Here is a 24,028-nt window from a genome sequence, read left to right on the forward strand (position 1 = left end):
CACGACCACCGCGTCCTCAAGGTTTTATTTCTCTGTGAGTATATGTCTGTTCTGCTTCTTTCTCTCCTCACCACTCCCCAGAGCACGCTCACACAAATACACATCCCCACGTGCAAACATGCCCATATGTGTGTTGTACATGAGTATGACACTTGCAGGCATGTGGGGGGCATTAGCATCTCCTTTTTCTCCCCTAGTCCCTCTGTGTTTCCCAGTATCCTCTAAAGCTGGCATTAGCAAACTGTGGCTCATGGGCCAAATTCAGCCCCACTGCTTGTCGTGTAAATAAAGTTTTATTGGAACACAGACACATTCATTCATGTATTGTCTGTGGCTACTTTTGCACTACACCAGGGTTGAGTAGTCACAGCAGAGATCATATGGTTCATAAAGTCTGAAATATTGACGCTCTGGCACACTTTAAGAAAGTTTGCTGACCTCTATCCTGAAACAGCATCTTATATCTAGAAAATCTTTTTAATTGTCAAAAGGTCTTTCTCTCATTTTAAAAATGATTCATAAACTTCCACCTCTTAGAATCAAAGAACCTTATAATTAGAAGGTATATTTTAGATTATTAGTCCTACTTATGGACTGTGTGTGAGTCTTCTCTGGAATATCTGGACGTCCCATCTCTCTCAACACTTCCAATAAAAGGAGACACATGGCTGCTCACAGGGAAGCCCATGATGTTTCCCAACAGCTCTTCTTTATCTGGAGTAAAAATCTGATTTCCTATAATTTCCACCCACTGGTTCCCATTCTGCCCTTTGTGGCCAGTCAGAAAAAGGAGGATGCCTTTTATAAAATAATGCATCAAGTATTTGGAGACAATCGACATGTCTCATCTTTGTGTTTTGCTTCTGCAGACTAAAAAAATCCCTGATCCCTTTATCTGTACCTTGGGTGGTGTGGCATCAAGGCCCTGCCACCTGTGTCACTTCTCGTGGTGGCCAGTGTCCCTCTTACATTCGGAAGGCTGTGAGTACTATGAGGGCATTAAGAGGGGCATTCATTTCTGATCACCCTAGTTCTGAGAGCTCACCAGGGAAGTGCTGGAAGCTTCTGGAGGGCAGAGAGCAGAGGCTGGCCACTCTCTCTCTGGAGCACCAGGCACAGGGACGCACCATCATGTAATCGGGTCCCGTGACACCCTCTGAGGCTGGCCCTCCCCAGCCTGCGCGCTGGTGCCTGGAGGCCTCGCACGGATTCCACCAGAAGGCTGGTTCTAGAGAACAGTATATTTTGAATTAGCCACTCAACAAATCATAAAACGGGATTGTCAGATTCATTATGGGAAAAGCTGCGCTGAAAATAATGCCTTAAGTACGTGTTGTGGCTGCTGGGGATACAACGGTATTAGTGGCTTAGGGGGCTCAGGAAATTTCCCTGAGACTGTAACAAAGGAACAGCCAGCATTTGGTGAGAACAATGGAGGATGGACCCTTTTCCGCTCGTGGATGAAAGCAAACCTTTCTTATTATTTCAGAATTTGCTACTCCAAACACCCGCTTCTCCCCCTGGTGTACCATGTCAGAGTTACTGAGGAGGTTTAAAAAAAAAATCATTAAATGTCCCCCCACCCCCAAAAGAGCTCAATGAGGTCTCATTCTGTAGTAATGAGCTCCAATTTAACACGATCATTATTTCTGACATTAAAGGCCCGAGAATAGTGTCACATGCCTAGAAGCTATTTTTTTTTTTTTTTAAACCAGCTAATCCCAGAAATAAGAGGCTGCCATGAGGGACAGTGAGTCAGGGCCTGCAAAAGTGCTTTAGGAGAGGAGTGTTGGAACAGACCGGCCTGAGCACGGGAAGCACAGCATACACGAGGCTCTCGGCCACCTGTGGGTGGCCCCAGCTCCTGCCACCCCACTGTCCTCCTGGCCAAGGCTGCTAAAGGTCTCGCAGGGGCTGCCCAGTGAGTAATTAAGGGCCTGGGTTTGGTGTTGGATGGATTCTAGGTTTGAGGCCTCGCTGTGCTATTTGTGCCAAAGCCACGTGACTTTGGGAGAATTTACTTAAGATCCCTGTGCCTTGGTTTGGCTCATCTGTGAAATGGAACCAATAATAGAACCCACTAGCGGGTGGGAACCAAATGAAATTGGATGCAGGAAAAAGAGACTCAAGAGACCAAACAGGAGAAAGGAATCTTCAGGGTGACGGGAAGGGAGGGACACCCCGAAGCAACAGCTGGGCTTCAGGCTTAGCGATCAGCTGATCCCAACGGGAACAGGTCAGAAGACTCTAGAAGGACTTTTATAAGAAGATGAAAGTGATAGAACACCCAATATATTTGAACATGTTGAGATGTGATACCACAACCGAGAGAGATTTTACGGATATGTCCATGATTACAGCATAGAAAACTAAGGAAAGTGAAAATAAACCACTAAAAACAAGTCGTACAGGAAAGGAAGAATGATCATAATACACTACATGGCTCAACGAGGCTAAATATTGATCTAATGAAAATTACAATATCATGATATCGGGAGAATGGGAATTTTATGTGATTTTTTTGTTTGTTTGTTTCTGAAGGGGGAATTTAAAAGAGAGCTAGGCCCTCGTTTTTTATAATAAGAAGTCAATAGATAACACCTAGAAGTAAAAATCAAGAAACAGCAATGAAAGTATGATAGTTAGAGATGCAGAGGCAAAGCTCTAAGGAACAAATTAAAAGAACTGAAAGAATTGATCTCTGGAGAGTAGGAAGTGGGTGGGAGATTTTGGAGGAGAGATCATGTATTTCTTTGTAATAAGGCCGGTAGGACTATATGAATCTAAAAACTGTGCATAAGTAACTTTAGTAAAAGTAAAATTCAATTAAAATTTCTATTGAAATGTGTCCCATCCATTGATTTTACCACCTGTTCCTCTGGATTAGAGTTAAGCTCAGAATTAGCAGCTTGTCTTTTGGCTTTCTCAACCTTCTAATGGGTGAAATGTTGAACAAAACAGGTCAAGAATGTTTCTGAAAGTGTATGTTTAACAGGAAGGGACACATGGCTGATGTGAGGATAATTTACAAACCTTGTGACTGGTGCATTTTGCATATGTGAAGTCCAGGATCTTGGGTGACAGAGCATAAGTTCAGTGATCTGTCTGGGTGGGTGATGTGTATGTAGTATATTCCCATAAGGACATCACTTCTATTTCTATGTTAATCCAGGGGTATACATTTTCCACCATATGTTAACCTACTGAGTCAAGGATCCTATGCCCTATCATTCAATTTTTGGGATCTTAAAGAGCCTGTACATACCTATGTGAAATATTCAAGTTCATTTTGTGTATTGGCCATATGAGGTGCATTGGGATATAGATAACGAGAGGCATAAAAACTATTTCTGATGATCATTCCTGTATTTTTTTTCTTAGAAATATCAGTAAACTTGAACCTGTATCATAATCTACATATGATCCTCTACCATATATAATTTTTTAAAAATTTGGCTGCATATTTTTCCCTCTCATCTCTCCAATTTAAGCTGAACATTTATTTCTTTGATCACTGGTCAATATATTGCTGTCACTCCCAGTGGTCTGACGATTGGTCCTAATGACTTCCCCCAAGGTTGTTGACAATATTTCACTATCTTGATACTGCAATTCCTGGTCCTCTCCCTACCTCCATACAAACTTTACATTCAATGCTTCCAGTCTAGACAGCTGTCCACATGGCAGTTCCTTTGAGGTCAAGGTTATGATCTCAGACGTGAAGCAGAGAGGAACACATACCCAAAGTATTTGGTGCCATTCACGACTTTAAAGTCACTGGAGGTAAATCCAACTTCTACTGGAAGGATGCGCTTCCTCTCACAATAATCAGTCCTTCTGATGGTTTGTGCCATTTCCCAGCTCCAATCACATTGAATAAACTATGGAAAATTGGGATCCAGTCTCCAGAAATAGAGGACAACGATTCCTGCAGGAAAACATGTTTTCTTGGGAGTCACCACAATGCCACCAACACCACTGGTGTCCTATTTAATATTTTAAAATAATGCTTTAGATGAACAGTGACAGAAGGACACAGATATGCTCAAAACGGTACAGAAAACCCTGCTGAAATCAGAAATGCTGGCATGATAAATAACTTTATGGATTTTATATTAACTGAGGCTTTTACATGGTCCCAGAACAAATCAAACTTAGTCCCCCTTAGACAACATTTCCAGAGCACTTCTATGTGCCAAACACTGACCTAAACATCTTACAGTCTTTATCTTATGGCACACTCTTATTAACCCATTTGACAGATAAGGAAACCAAGGCTCCTAAAGGTAAAGAAATTTGCTTTGGGTTTTAAAGTTAATGGTTGGGGGAGCCAGTCCCTGGACCCAGATCTGATCCCAAAGACCATGCTCTTCCCTCCCTAGAGCAGTGGTTCTCAGTGAGGGGTGATTTTATCCCACAGAGAGCATGTGGCAATATCTGGAGACATTTTTAGTTGTCATATGTGGGGATGGAAGGGCTACTGGAATCTAGAGGGTAGAGGTAAAGGGACATCACTAAACATCCTACAATACACAGGACACCCCCCAACAAAGAATCACCTGGACCCAATGCTGACAGGGTTAAGGTTAAGAAAATGCACTATGCTATCCCAGATTCTCTTTAAGAAATTCTAAAAGAATTGTCTATTGCCTTGTGCCCAACACCTAGAACAGTGCCTGGCACATAGTAGGTGCACGATAATCTTATAACTATTACCACCAAATGGATTATTTTTCTGAAATTATCAAACCCCCTATCCTGCTACATAAAAGATACCAATTGTTTTTCTTTTATAACTGATCATGTGACTAATACTTTAAAAAGGTCTATAGGCTTGGATTTCCTTGCAGGTCCTTGGAACAGGGGCCCTGATGTGTAAAACCCCCTACAGACAGCACAGAAGTCCCACAAGTAAACCCTAGCTACCTACCTCCAGTGCAGAAATATAAGACATCTACCGATTTGTTCCCCTGCACACCAGTTGCCGTGTAGGACTTTGTTCAATATACTCATATGTACGTCTTAGGTGGAGTCATACTTTTAACGAGGTTTAGAAGAAAACAATGCTTACCATACAATTCTTGGGTTTTTTTTTTTTTCCCTTTGTTATTTCATAATCATCACCCTACCTGGAATAAATAGGACAGGGCCTTACAGGAATTCAGTCATTCTGTGGAAGTTGGGGGGAAGTGGCTGAGGGGCCTACGTGGAAGACAGGAAGGTAGAAAACTGGAAGGACACAGTCTCCCTGTCACCCTCCCACTGGGCACCCTTCTCTGGCCTTTCCAGTTTGTGTGACGGGTAGAGGCTTATGGGGAGGAGAGGATGGAGGAGTCTTTAGCAAATGGAATTTAAAGTCATGGATGGAGATGTGTTCTCCTAGGGAAAGGGAAGAGACAGAGATGAAGGGGACAGCCAGGAAGAAGTAGGATTGGCCTTGCAAACCTTTGGGCATTTGTCCACTAACCTCTGGAGTAAACACCCCATCAGCATTTCTAGGGGGAGGAGGAAGACCAAGCACTGTTGATAATTCCAATGGGCCTCACAGGAATCCCTTTCTGTGGGGGGCTGGTGCTGGCCTGTGTCAGCTTATGGGAGACGGCGGTTAAATTTTCAGGATCGTGTGGGCTGGTTTGTAAATACAGATCTTATTGTAGGCATCAGAATGGGGACATTTATAGCACAGAAATCAGCAAATTCTTCCAATCAGGGCCTTTGAAAAAATCTGAGAGTCTGTTTATCAGCACACCGCCGAGCCCCTCCCACTCTGGTGGTGGCCAGCCTTATCAGAAGAATGGCACGGGGTCCCCAGGTGTCATCGAGTTCTCTCATTCCTGCAGGGGCTGGTCCAGGTAGCACATCATTACGGCACATGATGGCACAGTCCCATCACCTGGGAACTCCCATAACACTCTGACCTCCATCTGGCATAGCTCCTTTGCCCTCACAAGTGGAGGTGAGTGGCAGCGGGTCTAAAGCAGCCCTGGGCAAGTGTCCAAGGGAAGAATGAGACACTGAGATTTTTGGGGAATTAACTCTCAGAAAGGTAGGAGAATACTGTTTCTACTAAACAATAGTCACGGAAGAACCTGGGACTTGGGGAGTTTCTTCCATCCATTGCAATGGATACCTGGCCTGGGGCAGAGGGAACTTCAGTCTCTTGGGATGCCTGAAAAAACTCTCCAACCTCACCCCCAGATTCTGGATGCACAGCACCCCACTTCCCTTTGAAAAGACAGCAAGTTTGTTCTTTATGATTCTCCTTTCTTTTTCTTCCACTCAATGTTAGTATTGTCTCCACCACACTTATTTCATTGACTCCAAGATGCATTTTCACGAAGGTGCAAATGGGTTGATTAGTTTATTCAGGAGTATTGACATGCTACGGTGCACTGGAGCGTGCAGCCAATCTCCCTGCACGCTTGAGTGGGCCATGGTTACTTCAACTGCCTGCAACAGGAATCGAGCGCTCGTTTGCCTTTGTGCTGGGGGCTGGAGGGAGGTGTCATTCCAGCATCACCCTAATTATGATTTTCAGAAGGTGTAGCTATCTGGATATACCGGGGCCATCAAAAGTGCATGGAAGGAGTGTGTGTGTGTGTGTGTGTGCACACACATGTCTCTGTGCGTATGTGTGTAAGGCAGCAGAGGGTACAGCCACAGGGGCTGGGCTTGGGAGAGAACAAAATGGAGTCATTCCATGATCACCCTTGCACAGCTGGGGCTGCACAAGCATACACACACACACATACACACACGCACGCAAAACCCACAAGCCTTCCTGAGTTATGCTTTCCTTTATAGACATGAATTCACTGAATCAGAGAATGTTAAGTCTGTAAGGAATCACAAAGGTTATCAAACATAAAGCTGCGTTTTTTTTCAGATGGGGAAACTGAGGCCCAGAGAGGTTAAGTGATTTCTCAGAGGCCACACAGGTAATCAGAGGAGATATAAGTTCCTGCCTTCCTTATCTCCAATTCCCATAAACAAGCTTTCCCATCAGCGAGCGAGCTGCCAAGTCTAAGGAAGGTTTTAAAAGCTGAACTCCATTTGTGTGTGTGTGTCTGAGTGTGTGTGTGAGTGTATGTGTGTGTGTGAGTGTGTGTGTGCATGCACGTAGAGCTGTTGCTATATGACGAGAGTAGCAGGGCTATTCTCTCCTTGCTTCATGTTTTCACAACTCCCACAAGACAGGAATTAAAAGGAAGGAATAGCTGAACCATTCCCTCAGGCAAGTAGATCTGTGGAAAAACAAAGAGCCAGTAGCTTGGTCTCTGCGGGGTCAGCCCAACTTCCTTCTCAGAAGCATCCCGATTCCCAATCTTGCATAACCTGCACTAATGTGATTCTGAACGCATTTTAGCAAATGCGAGACAGAACGGGACGCTCTCAGCTCCTACCAAGCGTCTGATCTGCAAAACCCATAAAGAGTTGCAGTGGAAAGTTTGCTAACAGAAAAAACAGGCAGCCACCCAGGTCCCCGGTGAGGGGCAAGATTCTTCCAAGTTGGTGGCTCCCGGTCATTTTTGGTGTTGTTCTTAAAAAAGGGATAACACCGTGGCGTTGGAGGTTCACCTCTGCTCTTGCATCTAATTGCTGCAAAAGCCATTTATTACCTTGCATTCTTCCCCAGAGGGGACGTTACTCTTCACGGCATTGTGGGCCTGCTGGGCCATCAAACTGCCCCAGAAGTGCTCTCCACCACACCTCGGGGCAATTCTGGGTCAGCTCTGTTGCCAGGTCTGTCTGTCTCCAGTTCAGGAAGGCCCTCATGAAAGGAAGAAGTGCAGGAACTGGGCTTTTTCCTCCTGCTTTGAATTTTGCATAAAATTCCCTCCCCAGCCACATAATGAGAAAACATCAATCACCCATCTTTCCCTGGGAATGTCAGAGGCCATCCCGAGCCGGTTTGTGGTCCTGCTCATCTGCACACAGGCAGGGCTTGTGAAATTGCTTTTGCCTTGGAAAAATATGTCCGTTTCCGCCTTCCTCGGACGGCCCTCACAAATGAAAGTGCTTTGTCATTTTTAATGCCCGGTGTTTCCTTTCTCTCCCCACTCCTCCACTCCAGTCACAGCCCAGCCGATAAAACCCATAGGTATTTGGTTTTAAAAAAAAAAGCCTCAAAACCCCAGAGGACTGTTGGAATCCACCAGTGTCCTCTTGCAGGTTTCTCCTTGCATTGCACAATGCAAACACGGCTGCAAGGAAAGGTTCTTTCTGTTCCCTGGGAATCTCCTTGGGCCTCGTGCAGCGTTTGGACAGACAGATACACAGAGACAGTACAGCCCCTGAGCTCTAGGTAACGGATGCCCTCCTGAAAACGGGGGTACTAAGCCCTGACCTGTCCCCTTGCTGGTCAGCTCTGAGCACCCTGGAAATTAACAGAGGTGGACATGCTTTATAAATCAGAAAATGCACTAGAAATTCAAGTTATCATTATTTCTAAAATGTCTCCAGCCTACGATTTGTCATAGACACCTAACATTCTGCTTAGATAATTGGGTAATTGTTCCTCATGCCGGAGGGAACAAAAGTCTCTCTTTGAAACGTGTGTATGTCTGTGTGGAGGCTTACACACAGAGAGCCCTGTTATAACAAGGGTTTGCCTCCACAGAGATTTGTAGATGCCAAAGGACTAACAATCACCTCCTCTGAAAAACAGACGTATTAAGCTTTTAATAGGCAAGGTAGTAGAATAACCTGATTCTAGCCTTATAAAACAAGTACCCTCTAGAATACAGATGTGGGGTCAATGTACTAGGATCCAGAGTAGCTTTACATGACAGGTTTGTCGCCCCAAAGTTATTTCAAAACAGAATACTTGCAAAAGGTGATCGTTTCCCACATATCTGCATTTCCTCAAGGCTAGGTTATCATCATTTCTTTGCAATAGTTATTTAAATACACATTCATTTTTAACATTTGCTGCCTTTCCTTGATCCACCCAAACTGTAAAAGATCTGGAACCGAAGACTTAACTGACCGACAATCATCTAATTATTCAAAGTGACCTTTTGTTTTCTTAGGTAAACTTGAATGTCTTAATGATGGTGATCTCCACAATGCTGGAGAAAGTTGCTTCCCGGATTACCTGTGCTGAAAGACAACTTTTTTTGTTGTTAACATCCAATCCTTCATGGACTGATACTTTAAAAAGATACAGAAAAATTGAATTACTAGAAAAATAATACATCACTTGAATATTCCAGGAAGGTCGGATTACTATAAAAGCGTCTAAACTCTTAGTCTGAATGGCTGTACTCAACTTGGTGAAGATCTCTAACAAATGGTTTCCAGACCATTTGGACCATACTTTGAGTAGGACCAATGGAGACACAATTCTCTTGCCATCCTACTTACAGTGGCTGAAATCCCAACTATGCAAGTTCTCATTCCTTAAAAGAGTTTGTCAATCTGATGTTTTAATAGTTTTATTTAAGCGGGGACAGGTCTTATGTTATACAAAGTCTCTAAGTGTTTGCTTGGTAACTAAGAGGGAAGATGGTTAATACCAACATGGCTCACACAAGGCATTGTCCAGGAATAAATGAGGAAGTTGCTCTAAGGTGTGGAAGAGGGAGGGGAGAGCTTGGGGCTGGCCGTCGTATATAAGGAAGTTACAAAACATTACAGAAAAGTGATTCTCAACCTGTATTCCATGAGACAGTAGGTGGGGGGGGTATAAAGACATCTAACACCAGGCTGGACTGAAGAATGGGAAGTTGGTAAGGGCTGTAAGCAGAGAGTATACACAAGAGTGTGCATGTGCACACACGTGTGTGTGAGTGTGTGTTTGTGTGCACACGTGTGGGCACACAGTGCACCTGGTGGGCAGGCTGATTGGAGCTGAGCAAAGAAGGGCAGAAAAAAAGGTTGAGGGAGCATTTTCAGAAAAGGGGTCCAATTTATATCCGTTGCGGTAATTGGTTTGTTTGTGCAGAGCAGGAAGAAGGGGCAGTGGGGGACGAGGTGGAGGGAAACAGTGAGGGCTGTGATTCTTCTGCCTGATGAGTTGGAGAGAAATTGTTAGTAACCAAGACTGGTCCCGCAGGGGTTCATTAAGTGACTGGCCCTCCACAATATCCTGTCATTTCCAACCTGGATGCATCACCATGAGCCAGCCGGCTTTGCAGCGTGCGATTGTGCGTCTGCGAGGGTGTGCAAAGGCGCGGGAGTGTCTGCTTGCGGGGCTTGTGTGCGTGTCTGTGCCTTTTCTTAGGGAGACGGTTAAGTTTTCTGTGGGAATTAGAATCACGAAGGCCACATGCAACAAAAAAAAAAGGCAAAAAGCAAAAGGTAGTTTCTTACTGGAAACACAAATTTGCTTTGACACTTAAAAAGTAGCGCGGAGTTGAACAATAGGGAAACCAAGAAAGGATCTGAACTGTGCGGGGCGGGAGGTGGCTGAGGACTGAAAGGCTAGCCGGGGGTGAACACACCCAAATGGGAACTTCTTAAAGCAGCCCTGAAAGGCAGAGCCAACAGCATTTGTCTGCAGATTGTGAGGCCTGTCAGCCCCTGGGAGGTGGGGCCCCAGGAACTGGAGTTAAAGGGGAGAGCCAGGAAGGAGTGAATGGTGAATTGGCCAAGTGAGCGAGTGCCCAACACGTCTTGGCGCTGGTGGCATTCGGAGTCACTGATGCTTTGGCTTGGAATCTCGAGATGTTCCTTTCCAGGCAAAGATGGAGTTTTAAGGGCGGGAGTCCCTTTGGGAAAGCCACAGATTCAGAGCTTAGAAAAGCACTAAGAAAAAAAAAAAAAAAAAAAAACAACAACAAAAAAACAAACCCAAATGCGTCCTGAGCCAAAAGCAACTCTAAGGATTCAGTCTCATTAAGTGCTCTACCTGTCTGGGGTAACCAAAAATCTAGCCGCGAGGGCTGGCGGAGAGCTAATGCCGTCAGAGAGAAGCCCCCTATACCTTATTCCCCTTCAACCCACGCAGCTCAATCCTGGACCAGGCTGGCCTTGGCCTCTGGACAGAGGACCCCTCCCCTCACCGCTTCAGGTGCAAAAGACGACTTGACTTCAGTCTCTCTTGTGTGGTTTGTAATGGTTTCCTGGAACACCCATCAAAAAATAAGACCTGCAACAGCTGAAAGTGACCATCTTCTAGTGCTTTCCCTGTGTCCTCAAACATGGACATGCTGTGTCTGTAGCAGAGGAAAATTCATAGGATCTCTGGGGATGGATCTTGGCTCAAAGTTCATGCTGTGGGTCTGAATCCTCCATCATTAGCAAATTTTAAGTCCAGGGAACCACAAAAAGACTCAGTCACATTATCTACATATTTGCCAATCTATGAAGATAGGCAGAGCTAACTGTGATTATTGTTGTTGGTACTGTTATTGTTAATAGATGCCATTCACTGATACTTTACATTTTATACATATTATCTCATTTTAACCATCATAGTAAGTGTGTAAGAGAATAAGGCAGGTACCATTTATTATCCCCATTTTACACCTAGGGAGACTGAGTCCGAATCCAGGATGTCTCTGCAAGCCCCATCTGTGTCCACGGTCATGCTCTCAGCCACTTGTTCTCATCCTCCTCCAAGTCCTAACTGTTACCATTTCCTAAGTGTTTCCCAGGTGCAAGGCCCATTCTGCGTACTTTACATACATTATCTAATTATCTCATTTGGTCCTCCGAGCCACAAATCAAAGTAAGCAGACTGCCCAACCTCCAGGCATTTATGAGCTTGCTGTTCCCACGGAGTCGAATCATCCTCAGACCATTTGAAATGGTCCAGGGTGGCAGAGAAATCACTTCTGAGCATGAATGTGGTCATTACAGATGGCCGGGATGGGACTTGGGGCTGTTGCTCTTGGAGGATGATGCCAGCCTCTAGATAACTCAGGAAGGAAATTTTTAACCCTCATCGTTATGAACATTCACTCTGTTCTCAGCATCAGTAACCAGAGCCAGAGAGAAAACAAGGAAGGACTTTGAGCTTAACATTCATTTCACAAGGAACAGAAGGCAAATGGGGCTTTCCTAATTTTTTTTAAATTTAGGAGGTCAGAATGGACATGATTCTGTTTTGGTTTTTTTTTTCCCCACGTCTACCAGGAAAGACGAGGCTTAGGTATACTGCTTTATGCAATCCTGGATGATGTTTCTTTTTAAATAAAGCAACAGAAAATAAAAAAGGCGGCCAGTGTGCTCTCCAAACAGAACCCAGTTCTAATGAGGGGCTTTTGCAGTTGTTTATATAGCATGTCTCTTTATCTGTATAAAGCAAAGAACCTCTCCAGGTATTTTCAGTGGGTTGATCTCATCAAGTCACAAATTTATTAAAAAGAAATATAGATAGAGGGAAACAGGCCACTGTAATTTATACATTAGTATTTTTTTTTTAAGAAATAAAAACTAACTCCAAGTTTTTTAGTCACTGAAAATTGGCCCGGCACATCATGTATGTGATGTAATGACAGCTTCAGACTAGGGATGCTTTTGATGCATTATTAACCATAAAAAAGACATTAAATACCAGGCTTGAATGCCATGGGGATGCATATTTCACTAGGAATTATTTTTCAATGTATGCTTAAAGTTTATTTTGGTAAACAGATGACTGGAGGCTGTCAGAGCTGGAGTAAGATTTATGTTCATTTGGAATCTTCTTGAAAGGAGAGGAAATGCCTGGGACCTGTGGAACACCCACAGGCAAAATGTAAATCTTTTCTTGGCTCCAGGGAAGGTTGGAGAGTGCCACACAAACAATTCTTCCTAGGGATGTGGTTTCCAAGAGGCAGCAGTGTAGATGCCCACAGGGGTGCATGGCACAGGGAGGGGGTGGAAAGCGCACACATTCCATCGTTTCTAGGAGGAGGGGGCCAAGCCAAAACATCTAGACTGGGAAGCTGGTCTCAGGATGCCCCATCAGATGCCTTGTTGTGCATCAGCTGCAAAGAACACATGAATTAATTCCTTTACTTCAGAGTCAGCCCCTCAGAGGCACCAAGAGCCATTTCTTTCTGTGCTGACACATTTCTGGTGGTTCAAGTTTTGGACATAGAACTTAATGTGACCACGTGGGTTCTCTGAGCCTTGGTCAATGGTGGAGGCATCGCTATATCCATCTGCAAAGACGTCCTGTGGGGTCTTTGCAGCCACAGGGGCTATCACAGAAGTACAATCGAGGCAGAACCAATTGGTACCTTGCCAGACCGGAAGACAATGTCAGATGATCACAGACAATACTGTCTACCTCTAGGGCCTACTCCTGCCTTTTTACTATTTGATATTTAAGAAATCTTATCCTAAAGACATATCCATATTGGCAGATACCAACAGCTTCATGTAGCTGCTCCAGGATCGTACATTCACATAGAATGCAATACATTCTGTTTAACATTTGTTACGCAGATACCTAACCACAGAGTAAGACCCAAATGGGCACGCCTAACCCGTACACATCTGTAAAATACTTTCCTGCTCAAATCCCACCTGTATCTGAAAAACTGTGAGTGCCCAGCAGATGTTACTACAGTTCTAGGGCTGTAGGGTGGTCTTTTTCAAGTCAATGATCTGCGATTTGCACTAACAGGATATTAGCGGCATGAAGTTGCCTGCAAAAATAACATAGACTGGCCAGGGAATGTATTTTGTTTTGCAGCCTCATCTTCTCGAGCTTTTGTTGGGACTGGTTTATATTCCCTGCTGATAATTCTAAATTTGGCACCAAATTAGCTTAGGCATTTGGGTCTCAGTTTTCTAGAGTACCAATTAATTGAATCAGGGTTTTGGTGATGCCCCCTCCAAGGTGGCTGGTTCCATAGTAGCATCCTCAATAGAGGATGATTTTGTCCTACAGGGCATAGGTGACAATGTTTAGAGATTTTGGTTGACACAACTCGGGAGTACCACAGCCACCCAGTGGATAGTGGCCAGAGATGCTGCTAAATATCCTACAATGCACAGGACAGCCTCCCTCCGTGAAGAATGATCTAGCCTCCAATGTCAGTTCAAAACCTTGTTCTAAAGGATTGTAAATGTGGCCTCTATGCTTCGTGCCTAAAAGCTGGGATTACAGCTCCACTGTGAATCATCTGAAATTGATTGCATTTGAAAATAGGGGAGGAGCCCAAATGCTGGTTTGCCACTGAATGGTGATTCACTCCTTGTGTCCTTTGTTCAAAGGACAGTGGTATAATGACATCATCACTGCTCTGAGACCCACAGAGTGTGGCAGAGGACACATCAGTAGTACCTGGAGGTGTCAATGTGCTAATTCCAGGGTTGAAGAAATGGAGGCCCAGTCCAGGGCCATGACTTGCCAAAGGGCCACACATGAGGCAGTGGCGGGATTGGACAGAGACCTCTGACCCTTCCCTTTAGTCTCCCATCTCTTGGTCTGGTGTTAGAACCAGGAGATCACACTGAACACACACGCGCGCTCCCTCCCCTCCTTTCCTGTATATAGAGATATAGCAAAATGCAGGTTAAGTTGCCTTTAATCTTTAATTCATACACAAGGACGTGCTGCACACAGTGAAATAAAGAGTAAACTCCAGAGGCAGCAAGTTCTGTAGGTTTGGCCAGATCTTCCTTTTCAAAGACAGACAGCCTGGGGAATCGCACGAATGGCCTTCCATTGCCCTCTTAGATTCTTTTCATGGCAAAATGCTTGCTTTTATCAATTCCTACCCCAACCTCTGATTCCCACAGGCTGGGAGAAAGCAAACAGCAGTTGGCAGAAGTGCACCCACTCCCTCTCGTGGGGGAAACAGGAGCCTTGGGCCTCCAGGGAGGCTGTGGAGGATGGGAATGGAAAGGATGTTGGGATGGAAGGTGGAGGTAGGTGGGGGTGGGGGGTGCTCTGGTTGCAGAAGCCTGTGGAACTGCTTTTTCTGCTTGGGTGGAAGGATTTGGCCTGGGACCTAAGCAAATGGTTGTTCACTCTAAGCCCCCGTAGGCGTTTCTGCATTCAATGATATTGGAGTGGATACAGGAAAAGAGAAGTCTATTGTTGCATCCACCATTAAAATAGATGTGTGGAGAAAATGATCTTGGAGCAGAATTGACTACAGAGGCTGAACTCAGGCAGAAGAAATCAACCAAGACAAGCCTGAGTCCCTGACAGGGTCTTGAGGTCTGTAGCCAATGGGGTGACACAGAAGGGGATTTGGACGCCAGTGACTCTAAACAGCAGCAGATGCAGCTACTACTGGTTCCTCATTGACACATCACTCTGCCTTTTCATCCCCAGTGCAGTCTGGCCAAGAAATAAAGACAACTTGGAATCCTAGCAGCTGGAAAGGCTGCAGTTCAATGTGTGACAACCGTCTGGAAGTCTCTGGGCTGGGAATACTTACTCCTTTGGGACTGAGAAGAACACAAGTAGGACTTTGGAAATCCGGTTTTCAATGAGCTGAACTTAGGGGCCCTTTAGGCTTGAAGTCAGGGCAGCAGTGGCCTTGACATTTCCACTGTGTGGCCCAGAGGGTCAGGCCTTTGGCCCAAAAGCTGCTGTGTGCCCGTGTCCAGGCCCCTGCTCAGAAGGGAGCCAGGCATGGCTTTGCGTGGGGCTCACGTGTTATCCAAATAGTCCCATGAGGGAGGACCACAAGCTGTATCAAATTCCAGCTGTGTCAACCAAAGTTGTCCTCATCTGCCAGACTGGCTCAAACTTTACAGATGGGAGTGCTAAAGATTCCAAGAAAAGATTGGCTCTCTCCCCATTCATTTCAGCCTGGCCTTGTGCAAGAGAGTCCCACTGTTAGTTTACACAGTTCCTTCTCTGCATTCAGTACAGGGGTTCATTCAATTGGTCAAGGCTGGCCACAGTGCAGTGAAACTGTTAATTCATCTGCTAGGTGAGTATTTCACCCAAAATGAGTAGCTTACTTGTTACAAAGCCTAATACTAGTATCTTTCGGGTTATAGTGCCAAGATAGGGCATTGCAGACAGCAAGGCAGAAGAACATGCCCTGACCGTCTTATCATTCCCTGGAGTCCCCAGTGATGTATCTGAACATGGAGAAGTAAGTCATAGCTTAGTTATCAACCCTGGATATGGCTAGAAACGAGAAAAAATAGTGACATCTGGTCTGGGGACAGCCATGCCCTGGATAATCGGTAAGGAATCTTGACTCACAGAACCCACTTGCACCTCTCATTTTAAGAAGTGTCTTCAGTTTGTAGCCATGGTACAAATGGGTGCTGTCCCATCTCCTGCTCCTGGACCAGTGTGATCTTAAGGGACAATAGATGGTGGGTGGAGGAAGGACCCACCAAGAGAGGCTGCATCCTCTGATGACACTAATGGCATTACCCAGAATGAATAATCTCAATGGTTACCATCTGCTGACTACAAAAAGTATAAGCTACATATAAGCATGATTCCTTCTCATTCCTACAGCAGCTCAAGGGGGAGCTGTCACATTTTTCATGACGTGGAAACCAAAACCCAAAAGACTTTAAGTGACTTGGCCAGGTTCACATTGGCAGTTCTAGAACTAGGACACAGCATCTGATCATCAGAATGCCATGTTTTTGGTATCCAGTTGTCGTCCAACCCAGCAACGTAGCACAGAGCTTGGATACACAAGATGGCTTCTTTCTTAGATGGTACTGCTGATGACATTGAGGACTTCTGAATATATCACTGATGGCCACCACTGGACAGCTGTCATGCCAGGGTGATGCCACCAAGGGTGAACAGACCATAACCAGAAAACTTTTAGGCCCTTGGACTCTGGTGGAGTGACCCTAGTAGCTATTGTAGAAAGAATTTTAAAGACAGAGTCTTGTGATATTACAATTTGCAAAGAATGGGAATAGCTACACGTTGGAGTTGACTCCAGAAAGGTTGATGTGAGTTTCTGCCTAAAACTATCTCAGTCTTTAGCCAAAAACTTCCTCAATTTTCTGAGTTATTTTACCCTGGGCTTTAGAGGTGTTAACAATGAAATTTAATAGAACATTGGTGCATAAATTAGAATTTTATCAGAAATTAGCACTTGCCCTCTGAAATATGTACATAAACTACTACCTCAAGTGTGATTTTTCAAGTGTGCTGTTGAACAAAAATCTTTATCTGTGGGAATACATTTCTGAAATTTTAATGTCCATCCAATGGGAATATATAGTTCTACCTCTAAAAATTCTATTTATAATTCTTCAGTTTTTTTTTCAGGACCATGTTAAGTGAAATATGGCCATACATATTAATAGCAAAGATTTCATGGGGGGGGACCCATCCATGTAGAGGTGTGTGTGTTTACCTTACATAAGGTTTTAAAAATATTTTAATTAACTGTCAACATATAAAATCCAGGAGACAGTACATAAAAATTCAGATTAATGGCTTCTCTTGAAAACATTGAATATTTTTCTCAAGAGAGGAAATTGAACATGTGACTGAAGCTTAGTAGAAGTTTCTCTTTTTTAAGGGGCATGTGCTCAGCCAGTTGCCATGGCCCGGAACATTCTTATTCCTGCTCTGCATCACGAATTTTTCACGGCCTGCCTGGCCTCGGGGCCATTTGATTTTGTGACCTCCCGTCTACATCATAGTAAGTCCCTCCATGTGTTGAAATAAGTCTTTTATTGGTTTCTTTGTTGGTGAATTTAGTTTCTACTATGGTTAAAAATTAAGGGAAGAAAAATCAAAAACCTCTGAGACAAACTTAGGCATGTAGGCTGCCTTCCAAAGATTTTGTAATAGAAGTGAATGTTGGAGAATGTGTTTATCCCCCAAAGTCCTAGGCCTCGGCAGACATGGTACCCACGGCACCCAAATATCCAGTGCAGACCAGATGGATGGATGCTTTCACTCAGGATCTCATGGCCATATTCCTTCTGCTTCCTTTCTTCCTTCTTGCTTCTTCCCCGACTCTTCCCTCTACTGCCCCTGTCCTATCCATTCCTATCCTACTCCATTCCTGTCTCCTACTTTGCCTCAGGGCAAGGTCTGCAGAGTTAAGACTGGCAACGGCCTGAGCTAGGAGGCGGATGAACCCCTGGGGGCTGCTATTAGTATTGGACTTTAGACATCTTCCAAATTAAACAGGCTTTTGTGGGCTGGCTGGGAGACACAGCCACCCTGTATAATACTGCTTCCAAGGGAAAACTGAATCCCGGTTCCCAAGAAAGAATTTGAAATGGACTTCTGCAACATCGTACATAGCCCATTAGTAAAATTTGATTCTTCCAAATTCTAGAGGATAATTGGGCTTCCTATTTGGAACTTCAGTTTCTTTAGGGCAAGATTTATTGTCTTAGGTTGAAGAGCAATAATACGGGTTCATTTGCGGGTCTTAAGAAGAGTGCTCAAGTCACTGACCATTCTTTGAGGGCCCTCTGTGGGCGAGGGACTGGGGAAGAAAGAATAAAATGCTTCTTTAGTGTGTGTGTTGGGGGCGGGGGAGAGTGTAGAAAAGAGGCAAGCAAAGGGAAGACTGGGTGATTATGCATGACACCACGAGGGCTGTGCAGATTCACAACATAGCAGGGCTCACGAGGTTCTTAGGAAGAAGATGGTTTGAAATGAAAGTGAAAAAATAGGTAATATTTCAAGAGGTCCCAATGATGTGGGATTCCCCACCCATTCCAGAGAGAAAACAACACACATAATAGCATGAACGTGAAAAACCCCAGAGACTCCTCAGAAAACAGGGGGTAGGCTGGTTTGGGTGGAAAGGGGCCTGTGCATGAGGGGGCGAAGGAAGATTAGGATGGAAGAGCAAGTTGGGACCGTGTTGGAAGAGGCCCTGGGTGCCACATGCAAGCACCGTTGTGTACCTGACACTAAGACATGCGGGGCCTGGGTACAGAAGGCACATAGGGTGGTGGGATCAGATGTAGAAAAATGACTTATGAGGCTACTGCGATTAACAAAAGGTAAAGAGTAGCTTTATAGGGGTGAGGAAGGGAGTGGCTCTGGAAATGGCAAAAATGTTCTTTTTTTAAGAAACAAGGTCTCACTGTGTCACCCAGAATCTATCATAGCTCACTGCAGCCTCAAACTCCTTGGGCTCAAGTGATCCTCCCACCTCAGCTTCCCAAGTAGCTGGGACTACAGGTGCGCATCACCACGCTTGGCTAATTTTAAAATTTCTTTTGTAGAGATGGGGCCTCTCTCTCTTTAACAGAGAAGACCACTACCCATGATCAACTCCTGGATGTCTTGTCCAATTCACTATATTCACAGTTAACTCCTAGGAGGCAAACTTCCCTTTTAAAGTCACAAATGTTTCTCCCTCAGTCCTTTTTTTTTTTTTTTTTTTAAATGATCCTAGATGTTCTAAAATCATCTAGCAAGACAGGCAAAATAATCAGTAACTTCTAATTGTATATTTAAAATACCAATAAAAATTGGCTCTGGGTTGCACACCAGCAGAAAGAGACTTAGCTTATAAGGGATTAAGAGAATTTTTAGTCTTGAGGCCTGGGTATTTTGTGAGCTTTATATAGATGATAAAAGTGAAACTTCAGCTCTTAAACCATGCCGTTAGAAACTATATTTTACATCCAGTATAATTTTGCAACCATTAAGCCTTAAATGGGTATTAAGCCTGATGCGAAGTAATGAAACAGATAGTGGAAACACACTCTATAGATTCTTCAATCTGGGGAGAAAAGGCTGATTCATCTGTTTCAAGGGCCAGGCAAAGATAAAAGACCTCATCCCAAAAGGGACGGTGTCCGCCTCAAACCCCGACACTCCCCTCCGATGTGTTTCTCGGTGTGGAAAGTATTATTAATGTCAGTATCACTAGCTCTTGTAAAAGATTCATGGACCATTTCCTCCCTTTCCTGAACCCCGCTGTCTAGGCCGTGGTCGCCCTGTGTTCTTGTGTCTAAGTGTTGGGCAGTTTGGTGATGCTAGATGCAGATAGTATCATAGAATCATAGCATTTTAGAGCCGGAAGGGGCGTAGACATGGCATTTTAAGATGAGAATACTGAAGCTCAAAGGACAGTGACTATGTTCAAAGTCACACAGTGATCCCAGATTAGGATCTTTGTAGGCACTTTTATTCCTTTGTCTCTTTTCTCTTCTTCCATTCCATTTCTGAAAATATTCCTAGAATCCTCTATGGGGACCAGTGTGGGAGGCTAGACAAAATTCTATGAGGTGAGGGTATAAACTCTGTGGAGACTCAGACTCAAGGTTGTGGGAGTTCCAACGACTAAATGTAAAAGGAACCAGGGGGTTTTCAAACCACACCACAGTCCGTTAAGTGTTGCAGGCAAGACCTACGTGGCCAGGTATGTTCAATTTAGTAGATGAAAGTTGGAAGAGAAACAGGAGATTAGCATAGTCTCAAAGTATTTCCCCCAATATACTCATCAATTATAAAAAGAAACATAGTAACTTTATAGTGTGAAGACCTGGCTGACGACATCTTAACCAAGTGACAAAAGTTAGCATCAATGATAAGACATATGTACATCATGCACCTCTGATATGATAGACTGAGAAGGATATGTCACCTCTGTGATATTCTTGTCCAAAATGCTTGTCCTCCATGTCATCACAAGAAAACTTCAGATACACCCCAAAGGAGAGACATTCTATACAGTAACAGACCAATGCTTTTCACAAGTGTCCAGATCATGAAATCCAAGGAAGGCCTAGGGGCTCTCACAGATTGGAAGTGGCCAACGAAACATGACAAGTAGCGCAATGTGGGATCCTGGGTCAGATCTTGGCACAGAGAACAGTGAGGGAAAACATTGGTGAAATCCAAATAAAATCTACAGTTAGTTAATAGCATTGTATGCATTCATTAAGAAAGTTAATTTCTTAATTTTGATAGCTGTGCTATGGTTATCTAAGATGTTATTATCAGGGGAACTTTGTGAAGAATTCGTGGCAACTCTCTGAACTATTTCTGTAACTTTTCTGTTGTCTAAAATAACTTCAAAATTATTAAAAAAAAAAGAAAGAAAAAGAAAAGGCTGTGGGAAGCAGGGAGAGGAAAGAGAGCGGCTAATGGGATGGAGATACAGCACAGAAACTGACCATGCCTTCTAGAACCTTCTAAATCCTAAAGGATGGCCTGAGGCCACTGGGAATTTGTCATTTCCCTTTGGGGTTAATCTGAACTTGTATATTATTATAGCCATAACATTCACAAGTTAAACAGACTTCTGAGAATGAGTCCCAGGGCGTGGGAGGGATTAAAGAAGAGCAGCTGGTGGCCAGTGGCAAGGGGCGGGCTGTCAAGTGTCTTCAGGGCTGGCTGGGGCCTGGGGCAGCCACCCTGCAGGCTGCACTCCCAGAAGCTTGTTGGGACTGGTCACCTGGAATGGGGAGTCCCATCATCTCAGGGGAGGACAGGAAGTGGGTGCCCAGGCAAGAGCCAGGGGCAGAGGGCATCTTTGACTAGGGTGTTTTCTACGTTATGTGTATATGTTTCTGACAATGAAATGTGTTCTTGGGAATGTCCCCTTCATTTATAGATGCAGCACTGCAGAGTGTGTGTGTGCGAAAGAGACATGTCAGAATGGCAAAGAAAATAGCTTAGCCTTGCATTCCATTATATATACAAAGCTCTGTGTACGTTAGTGATAAATTTGCAGAAGGGGTGGGAACGTGGTTTTGTTGGTATTTCCAAATGCAAAACAGGTCTCCCCTCCCTTCTGTTTGGTCGTCGCTATTTCCCAACAGAACGAAAATACCGGCATTGGAGACGGTTGCCAGAAACTCACTTGGCAAAAACAAACAAACAAACAAACAAACAATTAAATTCCTTTGTACAGAGAATGATCATTTCTTCCAGTGGGTACTTTTCCATGTTCTCCCTGATTCCTGCTGTAATAATGGCCACATCTGGCTCCAGATCCGTGGACGTGGTAGAAAAAGTCACCCCCATCTTCCAGATCCTAACCTAAGATCTCATGGAAGATTAACGTGGACATCAAAATGACGTTACTAATTTAAGGGATTTAAACACTCAGCCGTAGAGTAAACAAAATCTAGGTTTTGGACAACTTCAGCGACATTCAGCAACACAAGCCAGATGTTGGGGAATGCAAACCTCATGAATGCATGCTTCCCATCGAGTCCTTCACGAGAAAGATGTGAGGAGAACAGAGTGGCAAATGAAGGAAAGACAATCTAGTAATTACTGAGTGAGTTTTATGGGGTAGAGAGTACGCTAAGTGCTTTATATTCACTGTCTCACTTATTGATAAGGACACGAGGCTCAGAAATCTGCAATTTGCCTAAGTAACCCAGTTGGTAAGGGGCAAAGTCAGTGTTTAACCCATGTGGGTGTGACTTTAAAAACCTTTGATCTTTCCAAAAGTCTACACTGATCGCATGCAACATTACCTTGCTTAATGCCTTCCAATTTCTCACACTGCCATGAGTTTAGTCAATGTCTTAGCTCAGCCTTAGATGCCTTGGTGGTAGCACCTGTGTTCCCTTTTCTGGCCTGGCATTCTGCCTCACAGAACTAAAAGCAAGTTACCTGAGGCTGAGGCTCTCTCATAAATGTCATGGTTTCCTCCATCTCCCCATATCTGCCAGCATTTACTATAGGCTATGTGATTTCTTTCTTTCTTTTTTTGAGAGATGAGGTCTTGCTATGTTGCCCAGGCTTGACTCAAACTCCTGGGCTTATGTGATCCTCCCACTGCAGCCTCCCCAGCAGCTCAAGCTACAGGTGAATGCCACCACACCCAGCCTCTGCTATTAATATATGATCTTTATTCCCAAGTCTGCCTTCATTCACAACTCCTTCCCCTTGAAGGTGTCAATACTCTTGGTATCTACTATGCTCAATGCTTACTCCTTGCTTGTCCAATGAATGAGTGGATGAATGAATGAATGCATGAATGAGAAAGAACAAGAGATATTTCAAATACTTAAGGTAATAAATGGTTTTCCAATTTTATGTAACATTCTATATAAGTGCTGTGAGTGTTACAATTCATTGTGAATAATTCACTAAAGCAGAATTCTTACAGATCCATATTAGATAATATTGTAATGGTTTTATTTCGAGGGTTCTCAATCTGTGTGATATTGGCCCCCCTGCCCAGGGGACATTTGGCAATGTCAGGAGACATTTCAGTTGTCACCACTTGGGGGACAGAGATGCTTCTGGTATCTAATGGGAAGATTCCAGGGATGCTGCTAAATATCCTACAAATGCACTGGATACCACCCCCTCACCCCAGGCCAAAGAATGCCAGTAGTGTCAAGGTTGATAAACCCTGGTTAGTTGATTTAATGGCATATCCTTGCAGGCATTGGAACTATGGCTTGTTTGTTTTTTCTGTTTTAATTCAGATTTTTGGTTAACCAGGCTGACTTGCGTTGCCTCAATTTGTCTGAATTACCAAGGAATGTTGGAATTTTCCTGGGGATACATTTCTAGAAAGGTCAGAAACACTTTGGTTGTCTTCACACTTTTGCTCGGTAGCAATGTTTGTGCACATTCGTTGACTATCAACTGGTTGTCTATGACTCAAATTACATGATGAAGCTAGCATATAAATTATTTACTCGGATTTAATTCCAGCAACTGTTACCTTTGTATTTTTTTCCTCTCCCAGCTACTCAGGCTCATTGCATTGGAATTTTGGTCATGCCCACCCTCCTTCCGTACTAAATTATCTCCATAACGCAGTATAAACAGAACAAGCTTGTGTGTGATATGCTTAACTGTTAATTTACCTAATTAAACTAATTCAATTAAATCATTTACATCTTTTTGGTAACATGCCAGTTGATACTACCGCGGAAGTGGGATGTTTTAGAAGATGATTGTTCAGCAAATGAATGGGGGAAAAAAAATAATGGAACACAAAATGAGACAACAGTCCAAATCTCTTGGCTTGAAAATTAAATGATACTGAAAAAATGCTTTTACAGGGTCCTGTGATTAGCTATTTTTCTTAGATCAGTTTTCTCTAGAAATTGGTACTTGAACGTAGTGATTGTAATTTATTGTGTACGAGAGATTTTAAATACTATTTGCATGTTCACATAGTTGGTATGTTTAAGTAATGTGTGTTCATTCCCACATTAAAGTATGATTAGTGAAATGTTTTGT

This window comes from Lemur catta, chromosome 20, assembly GCF_020740605.2.
Source record: "Lemur catta isolate mLemCat1 chromosome 20, mLemCat1.pri, whole genome shotgun sequence".
NCBI lineage: Eukaryota > Metazoa > Chordata > Mammalia > Primates > Lemuridae > Lemur > Lemur catta.